General features: G+C 41.0%; 1 pseudogene; it reads right to left on the reverse strand.

The window, feature by feature from the left end:
• Positions 1–291: 291 nt before the first annotated feature.
• LOC140275585 (uncharacterized) lies at positions 292–8,618 on the reverse strand (annotated as a pseudogene).
• Between the last annotated feature and the right edge of the window lie 3,316 nt (positions 8,619–11,934).

An 11,934-nucleotide genomic window follows, 5' to 3' on the forward strand; every position in this document is an offset into this window, starting at 1 on the left:
TCTGAGGTATCTTGAAGCTGAGGTATCTTGGAAATTAGTTTGAAATGACTCGGGCCTTCCTGCATCTCCACTTTGACAAGAATTGCTCTCATGAAAACTAATTAAATTTTTGAAACCCGAATATGTTGAAAACTGACGCCTACAATGGTCTTGTGCACAAACTAACTTAAACTTGGCACTAGGATAAAAACTGAGATCAAGTCTTAGATGAGAGATCAAGGACTGGCAGGGAACATGCACAGCTTGACAAATAACACTTAATAACACGAAACACTTAAACATTTAAGAACTTCAGTTGAAGACTTTAGCACGAAACTCACAAACTCTGGGAGACTCATTTGTTGTTGCTACATCGATATTGTAGACTGTTGTTTGCATGAAGGTGAAGAGCTGGCCCAGGTACTCATCGTATGACAGGTTGAACACGTAGTGGGATTTAAACAGTTCAAATGCACCCAACGAGCTAGTGGATTGGCAGGAGATGAGCCGTTTGTCCACAACAATGTAGAAAGTGTCAATCCTGTTCCTGGTTCGACCTAACAGCAAGGATGTATGGCTATCTACCATCACTTCTCCGAAGGTGTTCATCCAAGCTGCAGCATTACTGAAAACAGAAAGATAACATCTTACACTGTTAAGTTTTCGCCTGCTCCCTTGGGTCTGTACACCAGAAAAGTTGAGTTGTTAAACAAGCCATGACAAACGCTGTGTCTGTCTCTCTCAAAGAAGTCCTCGCTGTTGAGGAATTGTAGCCAATGTGAAGACATGCATACTTTGTGAAAGTGCAACATTTTATCCACTGCATCACTGGGGCTTATTTTGGTCCTCTTCCGTCCAGCTGTGGGTGGCAGGACATGGAGGAGCAGCAGCAGAGAAGCCATGTCACTGTCCCAGGCTATCAGGAGGAAAATGAGGTGAAACAAGCCATTAGTATCAAGTTAGACTGCACAAAGTAACCAGCACTTGCTGTTAGGAATAAAAATCAGTCATGTTGATTACCTTACTGGTGTCATCGGTCTCTGTCAGTTTCTCAGCAGCTTTTAGAAGTTGGCTCAGCTCAATTGACTGAGTCAGGTGTTTGGCCTCATTGATAACCTTGGACCTGAAAGTTGTGTCCCACTTCTCAAGCATCTTGGAGGCTGTTTCAGCTCCAAACCGCAGAAGGAAGTCTTGATTCAGCTGTTGATCATTTAAGCATATAAATACACAAAATTCAAAAAGGTCAGAGTATTGTACATTCAAGCAACAAAACAATGAAGTGTAAATTAATGAAATTCATAACTCACAAATCCTTTGACATCTAAAAAACGTGGAAATGTTTTAAAGACATCTGTGGTTCTCTGTGGGTCATGCCCTAGGTCTTGGCGATATTGAAAGGTCATCTTCATCTTCTGAAACACACTTGCTTCATCCTGAGAGTGAGTGAGAAATGATATGGCTTCTCTGCAGAGAAGCATCTCTATCAAGCTGCTCAGGCAAAGTTGCTGCCAATCTTCGCCGCTTTGGTCCTTGTTCTTGAGCTACTGTAGCTGTCTTTACTGGTCTTTTTACCGTATTCCTGGACATAGTCTTAAGGCGCCATGCTAAATATCCAGTCCCTTTCTCCGCATCATAGAAGTGGTCCTGTTAAGACAAAACATCATCACAAAAGTCTTAATTGATTTTACAAAAAATGTGGTAACAGTATTAAAAGGACAATCACTTTAAAGTAGGTTTCCCATTTTCTAATTAATGTGTAGTACCCTATTCACCGAAAAGACAGAGGTCTTACTCATTTGATGTCATTTTGCATCCTAATGACAATCTTTATGGCAGAGTTAAACTTCGTAGCATATTCAAGTTTCAACTATTTTGTTAGATGTAGGTGGTGTCAATTATTTTTTACAAATACAAGAATGTAGGAATTTCAACACTATTTTGATAAGTATCTGTGATGCAGCAATTATTTTAACTAAAATCCCCAAACCACTGTCAGTAAAACTGGTATGTTTTCTGGAAGTAATCGTTTTTTAAACTTACATAGCCTTTTGGAGAAAAGGGATCCTTTAGTGAAGGAAAGAGTGTTATGATTCCCAGGGCATACTTCTCCTTATGTTTACGGGAAGACATCCTCCTTTAGAAACAACATTCCACATCAGCTAATACTGCATCAAACCCCAATATTAGATGATACTGCTCATATAAACAACTAAAGAGCATATTTTTAAAATGCAACAACACAACTAAAAAATGCCCCTTACTATGTTAATTTAATGCAACGTATTTTGAAAATTCATTTTAATCTTTCTTAATATAATGTTTACAATGTAACAATTCACTTGACACTCACCCATGGCTCTCAGTCATATGGCTAGCCAATAAGTTGACAAGCTTTCTCCGGGTGCAGTGAGTGAGTGACTTTTCTGCCTTGTACTTATCGATGACATCTTCTCACCCAGGTTTGCAAAGCAAGGCATTTTTTACCATCTATTCGTGTAAGAGAAAATAAAGTTTCCAGTGTACAAATCAGTCTTTCAGGATAAAATCATTTTAACAATATACCACAAGATTAAGAGTAAAAGTTAAAAATCACTGGTTCGGGAGGGTTTCTCACACATAAAACTGGATCAGCAAATAAAATCTAGCCAATTGTTTAACTGATTACACAAGTGCAATATGTTTTTTGATTTAACAATGTTGTTTCTTATCTGCCTTAGATTACTAAGTACAGAGGCATTAGCCGAACCCAATCATTCTAAATTTCACAAATACTCTGAGAAACTCATTTAGTATGACACTTTATGATGGTCAACAATGTAAATTACATATGCTGCCTTTGAATACCTGTTTCGCAGACTCTGACTCAGAAACCTCTGTGGTAGGCCTGGGTATGACTTCAGAGCTGGATGTACGTCTGCCTATAGGAATCCCATTTTCTATTCGACTAGAGGGGTCATTGTCACTTGAAGAAAGTGATGTGTTGGTATCCGTGAGGGAGGATGATGTTGAATGATCTAAAGGAGAGAAGTCTAAAAGAAATAAAACATAACTGACATGCCTGAAAATGTAGCATTTGGTGGTTGCCCCGACACTGGTTAAAAATCAAACCTGATCCCACATTTTCAAACCATTTTTGCAGTTAGATAGAGATATTTCTTTTAAATATAATTTTTTGATAGTCTACTTTGTTTTTTTTTACAGTAGTCAAGGCAGAGCTCTCAGCTGATATTTGTGAAGCAGAAAAACCTTGAACATTGATTACAATTTTAAAATGAGACAGACCTTCCTCTGAAATGTCATCTTGTGTTGTTGGATTTGGACCAGGATCAATCTGTATCTCAAGAATGAGATACAGGTTGTGTCTGAGCTGGGTAGTTAATAGATTTCATGTGACCAGAATCAGGTTACAAAAGATAACTACACACACTTTTTTCAAATATAAGATGGAGTAAAGAATACAGATTATAAAGGATTACTCTTTTCAATTCAATTCAATTCAATTTTATTTATATAGCGCCAGATTACAACAATTGTCATCTCAAGGCACTTAAGTAATATAGTCCAATTCAAGCCAATTGGAATTCAATTCATTGTAATCATAATCCAATTAATTCATATAGAGCTAATTAAAAAAATTTAATATCCTAGCTAAGGAAACCAACAGATTGCACCGAAATGTGTCTTCAGTCCAATCTCCCGTCCTGAGCGTGCCTGTGGCAACTGTGGAAAGGAACGACTCCCTTTTAACAGGAAGAAACCTCTGGCAGAACCAGACTCAGGAAGGGTGGCCATCCGCCTCGACCAGCTGGGGTTTGAGAAGACAGAAAAGAGGGAAAAGAGGGGGGAAAAAACACCATAACGCCATTCAAAGGATATCTGTTGGAACAGGGAAACATAGGTTAATAATCACAATAATGTCACATGTACATAAAATCAATTTTGAAATTAAACAGGGGGAAAAAGAGAGCAAAGTGAGGAAAGGTGTGACAGATGAGGTCCCCCAGCAGTCTAAGCCTATAGCAGCTTAACTATGGGATGTTTCAGGATTACCTGAGCCATCCCTAACTATAAGCTTTATCGAAAAGAAAAGTTTTAAGCCTAATCTTAAAAGTGGAAAGGGTGTCTGCTTCCCGGACATTTACTGGCAGCTTATTCCACAAGAGAGGGGCCTGATAACTGAAGGCTCTACCTCCCATTCTACTTTTAGAAACTCTGGGAACAACAAGTAAACCTGCAGTTTGGGAGCGAAGTGCTCTGTTAGGAAAATATCTTACAATTAAATCTTTAAGATATGATGGAGCTCGGTCATTAAGAACTTTATATGTGAGAAGAAGAATCTTAAATTCTATTCTGAATTTAACAGGGAGCCAATGAAGAGAAGCTAAAACTGGAGAAACATGATCTCTCCTGTTAGTTCTCATCAGAACTCTGGCTGCAGCATTTTGGATCAGCTGGAGGCTTTTCAGAGAATATGTGGGACAGCCCAATAATAAGGAATTACAGTAGTCCAATCTTGAAGTAACAAATGCATGAACTAGTTTCTCTGCATCACCTTGAGACAGGATGTTCCTGATTTTGGCAATATTACGAAGGTGAAAGAAGGCAGTCCTAGAAACCAGTTTTATATGTGCGTCAAATGATAAATTCTGGTCAAAAATAACTCCAAGGTTCCTCACAGTAGAACTAGAAGCCAAGGAAATACCATCTAGAGTAACTATATAACTAGACAATTTCTCCCTGAAGCGCTCAGGTCCAAAGAGAACAACTTCAGTTTTGTCTGAATTTAAAAGCAGACAGTTCTGAGTCATCCAGGTCTTTGTCTTTAAGACAGGCTTGTAGCCTGACCAACCTGTAGGTTTCATCTGGTTTCATAGATAAGTACAGCTGAGTATCATCAGCATAACAATGGAAATTTATGCCATGCTGTCTGATAATGTTACCTAATGGAAGCATGTATAAAGTAAAAAGAATCGGTCCAAGCACAGAACCCTGAGGAACTCCATGACTTACTCCAACGTGTGAGGAAGATTCCTCATTTACAAGAACAAACTGGAATCTATCAGATAAATATGACTTAAACCAGCCTAATGCAGTTCCTTTAATCCCAATAACATGTTCAAGTCTCTGTAACAGAATGCTGTGATCGATCGTATCAAATGCAGCACTGAGATCCAACAGGACAAGCACAGAAACAAGTCCGCTATCAGAAGCTAACAGGAGATCATTGGTAACTTTCACCAGTGCCGTTTCTGTGCTATGATGCACTCTGAATCCTGACTGAAACTCTTCAAACAGATTATTTCTATGTAAATGATCACAAAGTTGAGCTGCAACTATTTTTTCAAGAACTTTGGACAAAAAAGGGAGATTGGATATAGGTCGATAATTAGCCAACACTTCTGAATCAAGAGTAGGTTTTTTAAGTAAAGGTTTAATTACAGCAACCTTAAAAGTCTGAGGTACATATCCTATCAACAAAGACCAATTGATCAAATCCAATATGGAAGTGTCAATTAAGGGGAAAACCTCCTTGAACAGTCTGGTTGGGATTGGGTCTAACATACAAGTTGATGGTTTAGAAGAGACTATTGCTGTTGTTAGCTCAGAAAGATCAACTGGACAGAAGCTGTCTAAATACAATTCAGGTTCGAAAGATACTTCTAAAGCTGCTCTACTTGATGATACATCAGTGATAATAATGGGAAGGATTCCATTAATCTTCTCTCTGATAGAAACAATTTTATTGATGAAGAATCTCATGAAATCATCACTGCTGAGAGTTAAAGGAATACATGGCTCAACAGAGCTCGGACTCTTTGTCAGCCTGGCAACAGTGCTGAAAAGAAACCTGGGATTATTCTTATTCTCTTCTATCAATAATGAATAATACGCAGTTCTAGCTTTACGAAGTGCTTTCTTATACGTTATTAAACTATCTTTCCAGACTAATTGAGACTCTTCTAAATTAGAGGAACGCCACTGTCTCTCCAACTTTCTTGCAGTCTGCTTTAACGCACGCAGCTGTGAATTATACCAAGGAGCCAACCTCTTCTGACTGATTACCTTCCTTTTCAGAGGGGCAACATTGTCCAGTGTTGTACGCATTGAAGCTGTAGTGCTGTCAACAAGAGAGTCAAGTTCTACTGGAGTAAAATTTAGGTAGCCGTCCTCTGTCATATCTGCACATGGCAGTGAAGAAAAGGATGATGAAATCAACTCTTTAAATCTGGTTACAGCATTCTCTGACAGACACCTTCTATATGTAGAATTCTTCTCAGAAACCGTGTAGTCAAGTAATGTAAATTCAAAAGTTATTAAAAAATGGTCAGACAAGACAGGGTTATGAGGGAACACTGTTAACTGTTCACTCTCAATGCCATAAGTCAGCACAAGGTCAAGGGTATGATTAAGGCAGTGAGTAGGTCTGTGAACACTTTGAGAAAATCCAATAGAATCCAATCTAATATAGAATTAAAGTTAATATTTAGGCTGTCATTTTCAACATCTACATGAATATTAAAGTCACCCACTACAATGACTTTATCTGTACTCACCACTAACTGGGAAAAAAACTCTGAGAATTCAGACAGAAACTCGGAATAAGGGCCAGGTGGACGATACACAACAACAAACACAAGAGGTTTTTGTGATTTCCACTTTGGGTGGGAAAAACTGAGAATCAGAGATTCAAAAGAGCTAAAACTAATCTTGGGTCTAGGACTGATTAGTAACCCTGATCTGAAGATAGCTGCCACTCCTCCTCCTCTGCCTGTGGTTCTAGGAACATGAACATTTAAATAGTCAGAGGGAGTTGATTCATTAATGCTAACATGATCCTCCTGCTGCAGCCAGGTTTCTGTAAGACAAAATATATCAATATGATGATCACAAATCAAATCATTCACTAACAGAGACTTCAAAGGGAGAGATCTAATATTCAGCAAACCACATTTAATAGTTTGATGTTTTTGTTCAGTTAAAGTTTTTGTTTTAAATTTTTTTTGCACAAGAGGATTTGCTCCTTTTGTGTTTTTTGATTGAGGGGGGGGCAGCATCAGGTGGGAAGCCGCAGAGAAGTGTGTAAGACTACAACTCTGCATCCTGGTCTCAACCCTGGGTTGTCATGTTTTTGGATGAGTAATAAATTCGTCCATATTTCTAGAAATTAGAAGAGCTCCTTCCAAAGTGGGATGGATGCCGTCTCTCCTCATCAGACCAGGTTTTCTCCAGAAAGATTGCCAATTATCTATGTAGCCCACGTTGTTTGCTGGACACCATCTAGACAACCAGCGATTGAATGAGGACATGCGGCTAAACATGTCATCACTGGTCAGATTTGGCAGGGGTCCAGAGAAAACTACGGAGTCCGACATTGTTTTGGCAAAATTACACACCGATGCAACATTAATTTTAGTGACCTCCGATTGGCGTAACCGGGTGTCATTACCGCCGACGTGAATAACTATTTTACCGTATTTACGTTTATCCTTAGCCAGCAGTTTTAAATAGGATTCTATGTCGCCCGCTCTGGCCCCTGGAATGCATTTGACTATGGTCGCTGGTGTCTCTAATGCCACGTTTCTGACTATAGAGCTGCCAATTACCAGGGTTTTGACTTATGCCAGAAGTTTTTTGTTATACCTGATTGATTTGGCCAATTCTAAATGATGATTAGGTTTTGAGAATGAATATCAAAAGTAAGGTACTCCTCACCTTTCACTGATGGTGACTTAACAAATATATATTTTTTTTTAGCAATTTATGGATAACAGAAATGTACCCACCAGCATTAGGAATTCTGTCACGCACTGTCAGGGATATATCCGGACTGGCCTCTATCAGTTCAGAAAAGATGTCTTCCTCAACTACTGTGTTGGTTTCATCAAACGCATCAAGTTCAATAGCATCAGCAAGCCCAAACTTGTATTTGACTGTAGGAAAATAAACATGAAAACAGATTTAAAAAAAACAAAACATGATGCTGATCTTAAGGTGCAGTAAGTGATTTGCATTTTTGAATCTAAATATTGAATAGCTCTACTTTTTTACTTTTGGTCATTAACACCAGTGTGAACAAAAGCTTTTAAAAAACAAAAAAATAAATAAATAAATGGCCATCCTAATATAAATCCTGGTATTTATTTGTTGTTAGGGCAACTTTGAAATGGCTACTCATCTTGAGCGATGAAATCCAAAAAGGTGAACACTAACAGTAATCGGGTGTACTTCTTGGTATACTGGTGCTTCACATTGAGCAACATTGCCGCACCTTTAGACTGTACCTTGTAGAATAAGTGGAGAAATGTGGCTCTTAAACTTCATCAGGTGCAAGGCATTCATTTTTGAGACGGAGATGGACCCAATGTGGTCTCTGTAGGTAAGTGATGCAACAAACAGCACTGAAGCAAAAAAAACAAACGAGTCTCTTATGAATTGTAACGTGTTTAACGTCCAACATGAAGCAGGTGGCAAGATGTCCGCTGCATTTCTGCATCCTGCTAGTAATGTGACGTTCACGAACGACACGATTTTTTTGAACCGCTCTTCATGAATGAGGGGAACCGATTTATTTTAGAGTCGTTCATCTCACATCTTATCTTAAATATCCACATGAGTAGCCATTCGTGGCTACTTACCATCTTTACATTGTAAAAAATAACTAAAGGGCTCTTGGAAAGGAACCGAGCCATAAACTCCAACTCCCTTCAAAGAGCCGTAAATCCATCACTTCTGCCTGTTGCATTCAGTGAGTGTGAACACGTACTCCCATATCAGGGATAGTGTGTAATTATGTGTTTGTGTGAATGATAAACGGGTGATGCCTGTGCCTGATTAAACTGAGATTAAACTAAAACTGAGATTAACTACAACGACACCGCCGCCTCCCCTCCCCCAGTTTTAAACTTGACAAAACACTCACCACCATTGGACTAAAAAAATAATTTAATAATAATAATAATCCACTTCAGGTCACCTTAGTACATTGCATTTAATTTCTTTTAGCTTAACACTTGATATTTGGCCGGATATGTACAATAACTTCTGAGTTAAGCAAACACTTGTCGCCAGCAAAGACAACCAGCGTCAATGAAAATTTAGTCGCTCTACACCCCATAGTATGTTATCACGACTTCATACAGCGATTACCATCATGTAGAAGTAAATATATTCGGTTCTTACGTTGTTTAAGCCGTAAAATCCACACACCTTCTTTGCCGTCTTCTTCTGTCACCAACCGACGTCAATGAGAAAGGTGCGCGCAAACCAGATGTTGTGATCAATTCCACTAGCGTTGGGAAGTTCGACTCTTTTGACTGCATTGGATATTTTACTCTCGAACAGTAAATTGAACGAATCTTTGAACGAGTCATTTCGTTAATTTTTGCAGCAGGTGGCACTGTAGCCCTACTGTGGGCATTGCACAAAATGGCCACGGTTCTAAACACTTAACACTGAAGGCAACGTAGTTTGCTTCAGCTGAGCTAACAAAATACAATGCACAAAATGCCACAAACAATTCAAACCATGTGAAAACCTGGGAAAGCAAATACACAATAAGGTGACTTGTGTCTGTATCCTCCCTGCCATTGCTGTTTAAAGCCAGACAGTGACTCGGTAGCTGTCACGTGACAAATTAACGAACAGAACGATCCGTTGCCCTGTCACGTGACAGCTGGTAGAGGACAAGTGAATGTAAAACTCACATTGATTTTGACAATTAGTAACACAATTAAGTGAGAAAAAAGTAACAATAAGTTCCCTAAAATGTTACAAGCCAACCGCAGGTGCAACCACACATCCACCCAGAAGACTGCAGAGGAAGCTCCCGGACAGAGCCCCCATAAGCATAGGGCAGAGGCCCTCCGGGAACCAGGGGCAACAGCCCACCGACCCCGCCAGGCCCCAGCCGCCCAGACATGGGCCGTGCACTGGACCCGGGCCCCAGGAGCCCGAGCGCCCCCAAACCCCCCGGCAGAGGCCCCACCCAATACCCAGGAGGGCCAAGCGCCCCAGACAGCCACACAGTGGGTCAGTGCGTGCCCCAGCGCCCCTGGCCAAGTGCCCTAGGAGTCAAGACGTGCCCACAGGTGGGTGAAGTCGCGAGCAGCGGGGAGAGGCAACGCCACCCCCCCATTGGGAGAAGCACAAGCAGGCCAGGCGACAGCAAGTCCCAGATCCAGGCCCAATCATTACCACACACACTTTCACGTATCCACACGTCCTCCCTCCCTCGACTCCGCTGGGGTTTAGTGCAGCGGGCACAGCAAGGGGCCAGCAGCCCCCCAGCCACCACAGACCCCGAACCAGCAGAACAATTAATTAATCCTCCTGGCCCCTCCCGCCCCGAGCAGCAACCAGAAAGTAAGGAGTGTGGGAAGAAGACCCCTCCCCCTTCTGGCTCTTCAATATTTTCTAATAGTGAGCAATTAAAATTGAGGGGCAGCCAAACTTGTAGAACTGGGAGCGCGGCCCTCTGGGCAGCCTACATACCCAAATAGCCCCGCCCACCAGATGCCACTCAGTGTAACCACCCCCCAAGACCTAATGTGTGTGTGTGAGTGTGTTTGATAAGTAGTAATGTCTAAGGTGTAATTAAAACAGGGGCGGGGAACTGTAGAGTGCAGCCAAGGGGACCACCTACGTGGCCCCATCCACTACACCCCACAGAACACACACGCCCCCAAAACCTTTCATGTGTGAGTGTGTGCTGTGTACAGGAGCCAGAAGGGAGAGGGGTATGGGGATATACACCGGGGGAGAGAGGGCAGCCAGGGACTCGCTGCAACAGGCATCCCCCCCCCCCCCCCCCCCCCCAATACAAAATCCTTCATAGAACACACTATACAGGACAAAGGATGTTTAGGATGGGTCTAACACACTCAAACATCTGCTCACATTGCACAGATAACACACCTGATGATTATGTCTGTCTTGCGGTGTGGGGCGGGGTCCCTTAGGGGCCTTGGGGTGGTGGCTGCTGGCTCTATGCCGGGTGGCCGGGTCGCTCTGGCATGGGTGGTGGTGACTTAAACCAAGTAGCAGATGGTTTTATGGGGTTCATTGAGAACAAATAATTAACTTTTGGTAGTATCATCATTTTAATGGTTGTAACTCTCCCCATAAGTGATATAGGTAAGGACTTCCAACGAGAGAGATCGTCCTCTACTGTCTTTAATAATTGCACATAATTTAGCTTTGTTAGCTCTGAGAGCCTGGAGGAAATGTTTATGTCTAAATATCTAATATTTCCTGACTGTAAAGTGATCGCAGGTATATTCTGGACTCTACAGTTAATGGGCAGAACTGTGGTCTTAGACCAATTGATAGAGTAGTCAGAAAGTGCTGAGAATTTATTTATGAGTGTGATCGTGTGAGTGAGAGACGTTTGAGAGTTCTGAAGGAAAAGTGAAACATCATCAGCATAAAGACTTATTTTATGCTCAATATTTTGGGGTTGGATGCCTTTAATATTTCTATCTTGTCTGATAGCAGCTGCTAAAGGTTAGATGAAAATAGCAAAAAGTGAGGGAGAAAGTGGGCAAACCTGTCTTGTACCTCTCTGCAGACTGAAGCTTGGAGAGGTTTGATCATTTGTCCTGACACTTGCATTTGGGGAGCTATATAATATCCTTATCCAGTTTATGAAGTGTGACCCTAACCCGAATTTGTTTAATGCTGCGAATAAAAATTTCCAGTTCACTCGATCAAATGCTTTTTCTGCATCTAGAGAGACTATTGTGGTTTCCAGGTTGTTGATGGTAGAGATTAATTAGCCTGCGAGTGTTAGTGGATGAGTGTCTACCCTTTATAAAACCTGTCTGGTCAGGATGTATTATGAGTGGAGTTATTTTTTCTATTCTTTTGGCAAGGGCTTTACTAATTATTTTGAGGTCTGCATTTATTAGAGATATTGGGCGGTGGCTGGATGGAAGTATGGGGTCTTTTCCTGGTTTC

This window comes from Leuresthes tenuis, unplaced genomic scaffold (genome assembly GCF_036924035.1).
Source record: "Leuresthes tenuis unplaced genomic scaffold, fLeuTen1.0.hap1 SCAF_18, whole genome shotgun sequence".
Lineage (NCBI taxonomy): Eukaryota > Metazoa > Chordata > Actinopteri > Atheriniformes > Atherinopsidae > Leuresthes > Leuresthes tenuis.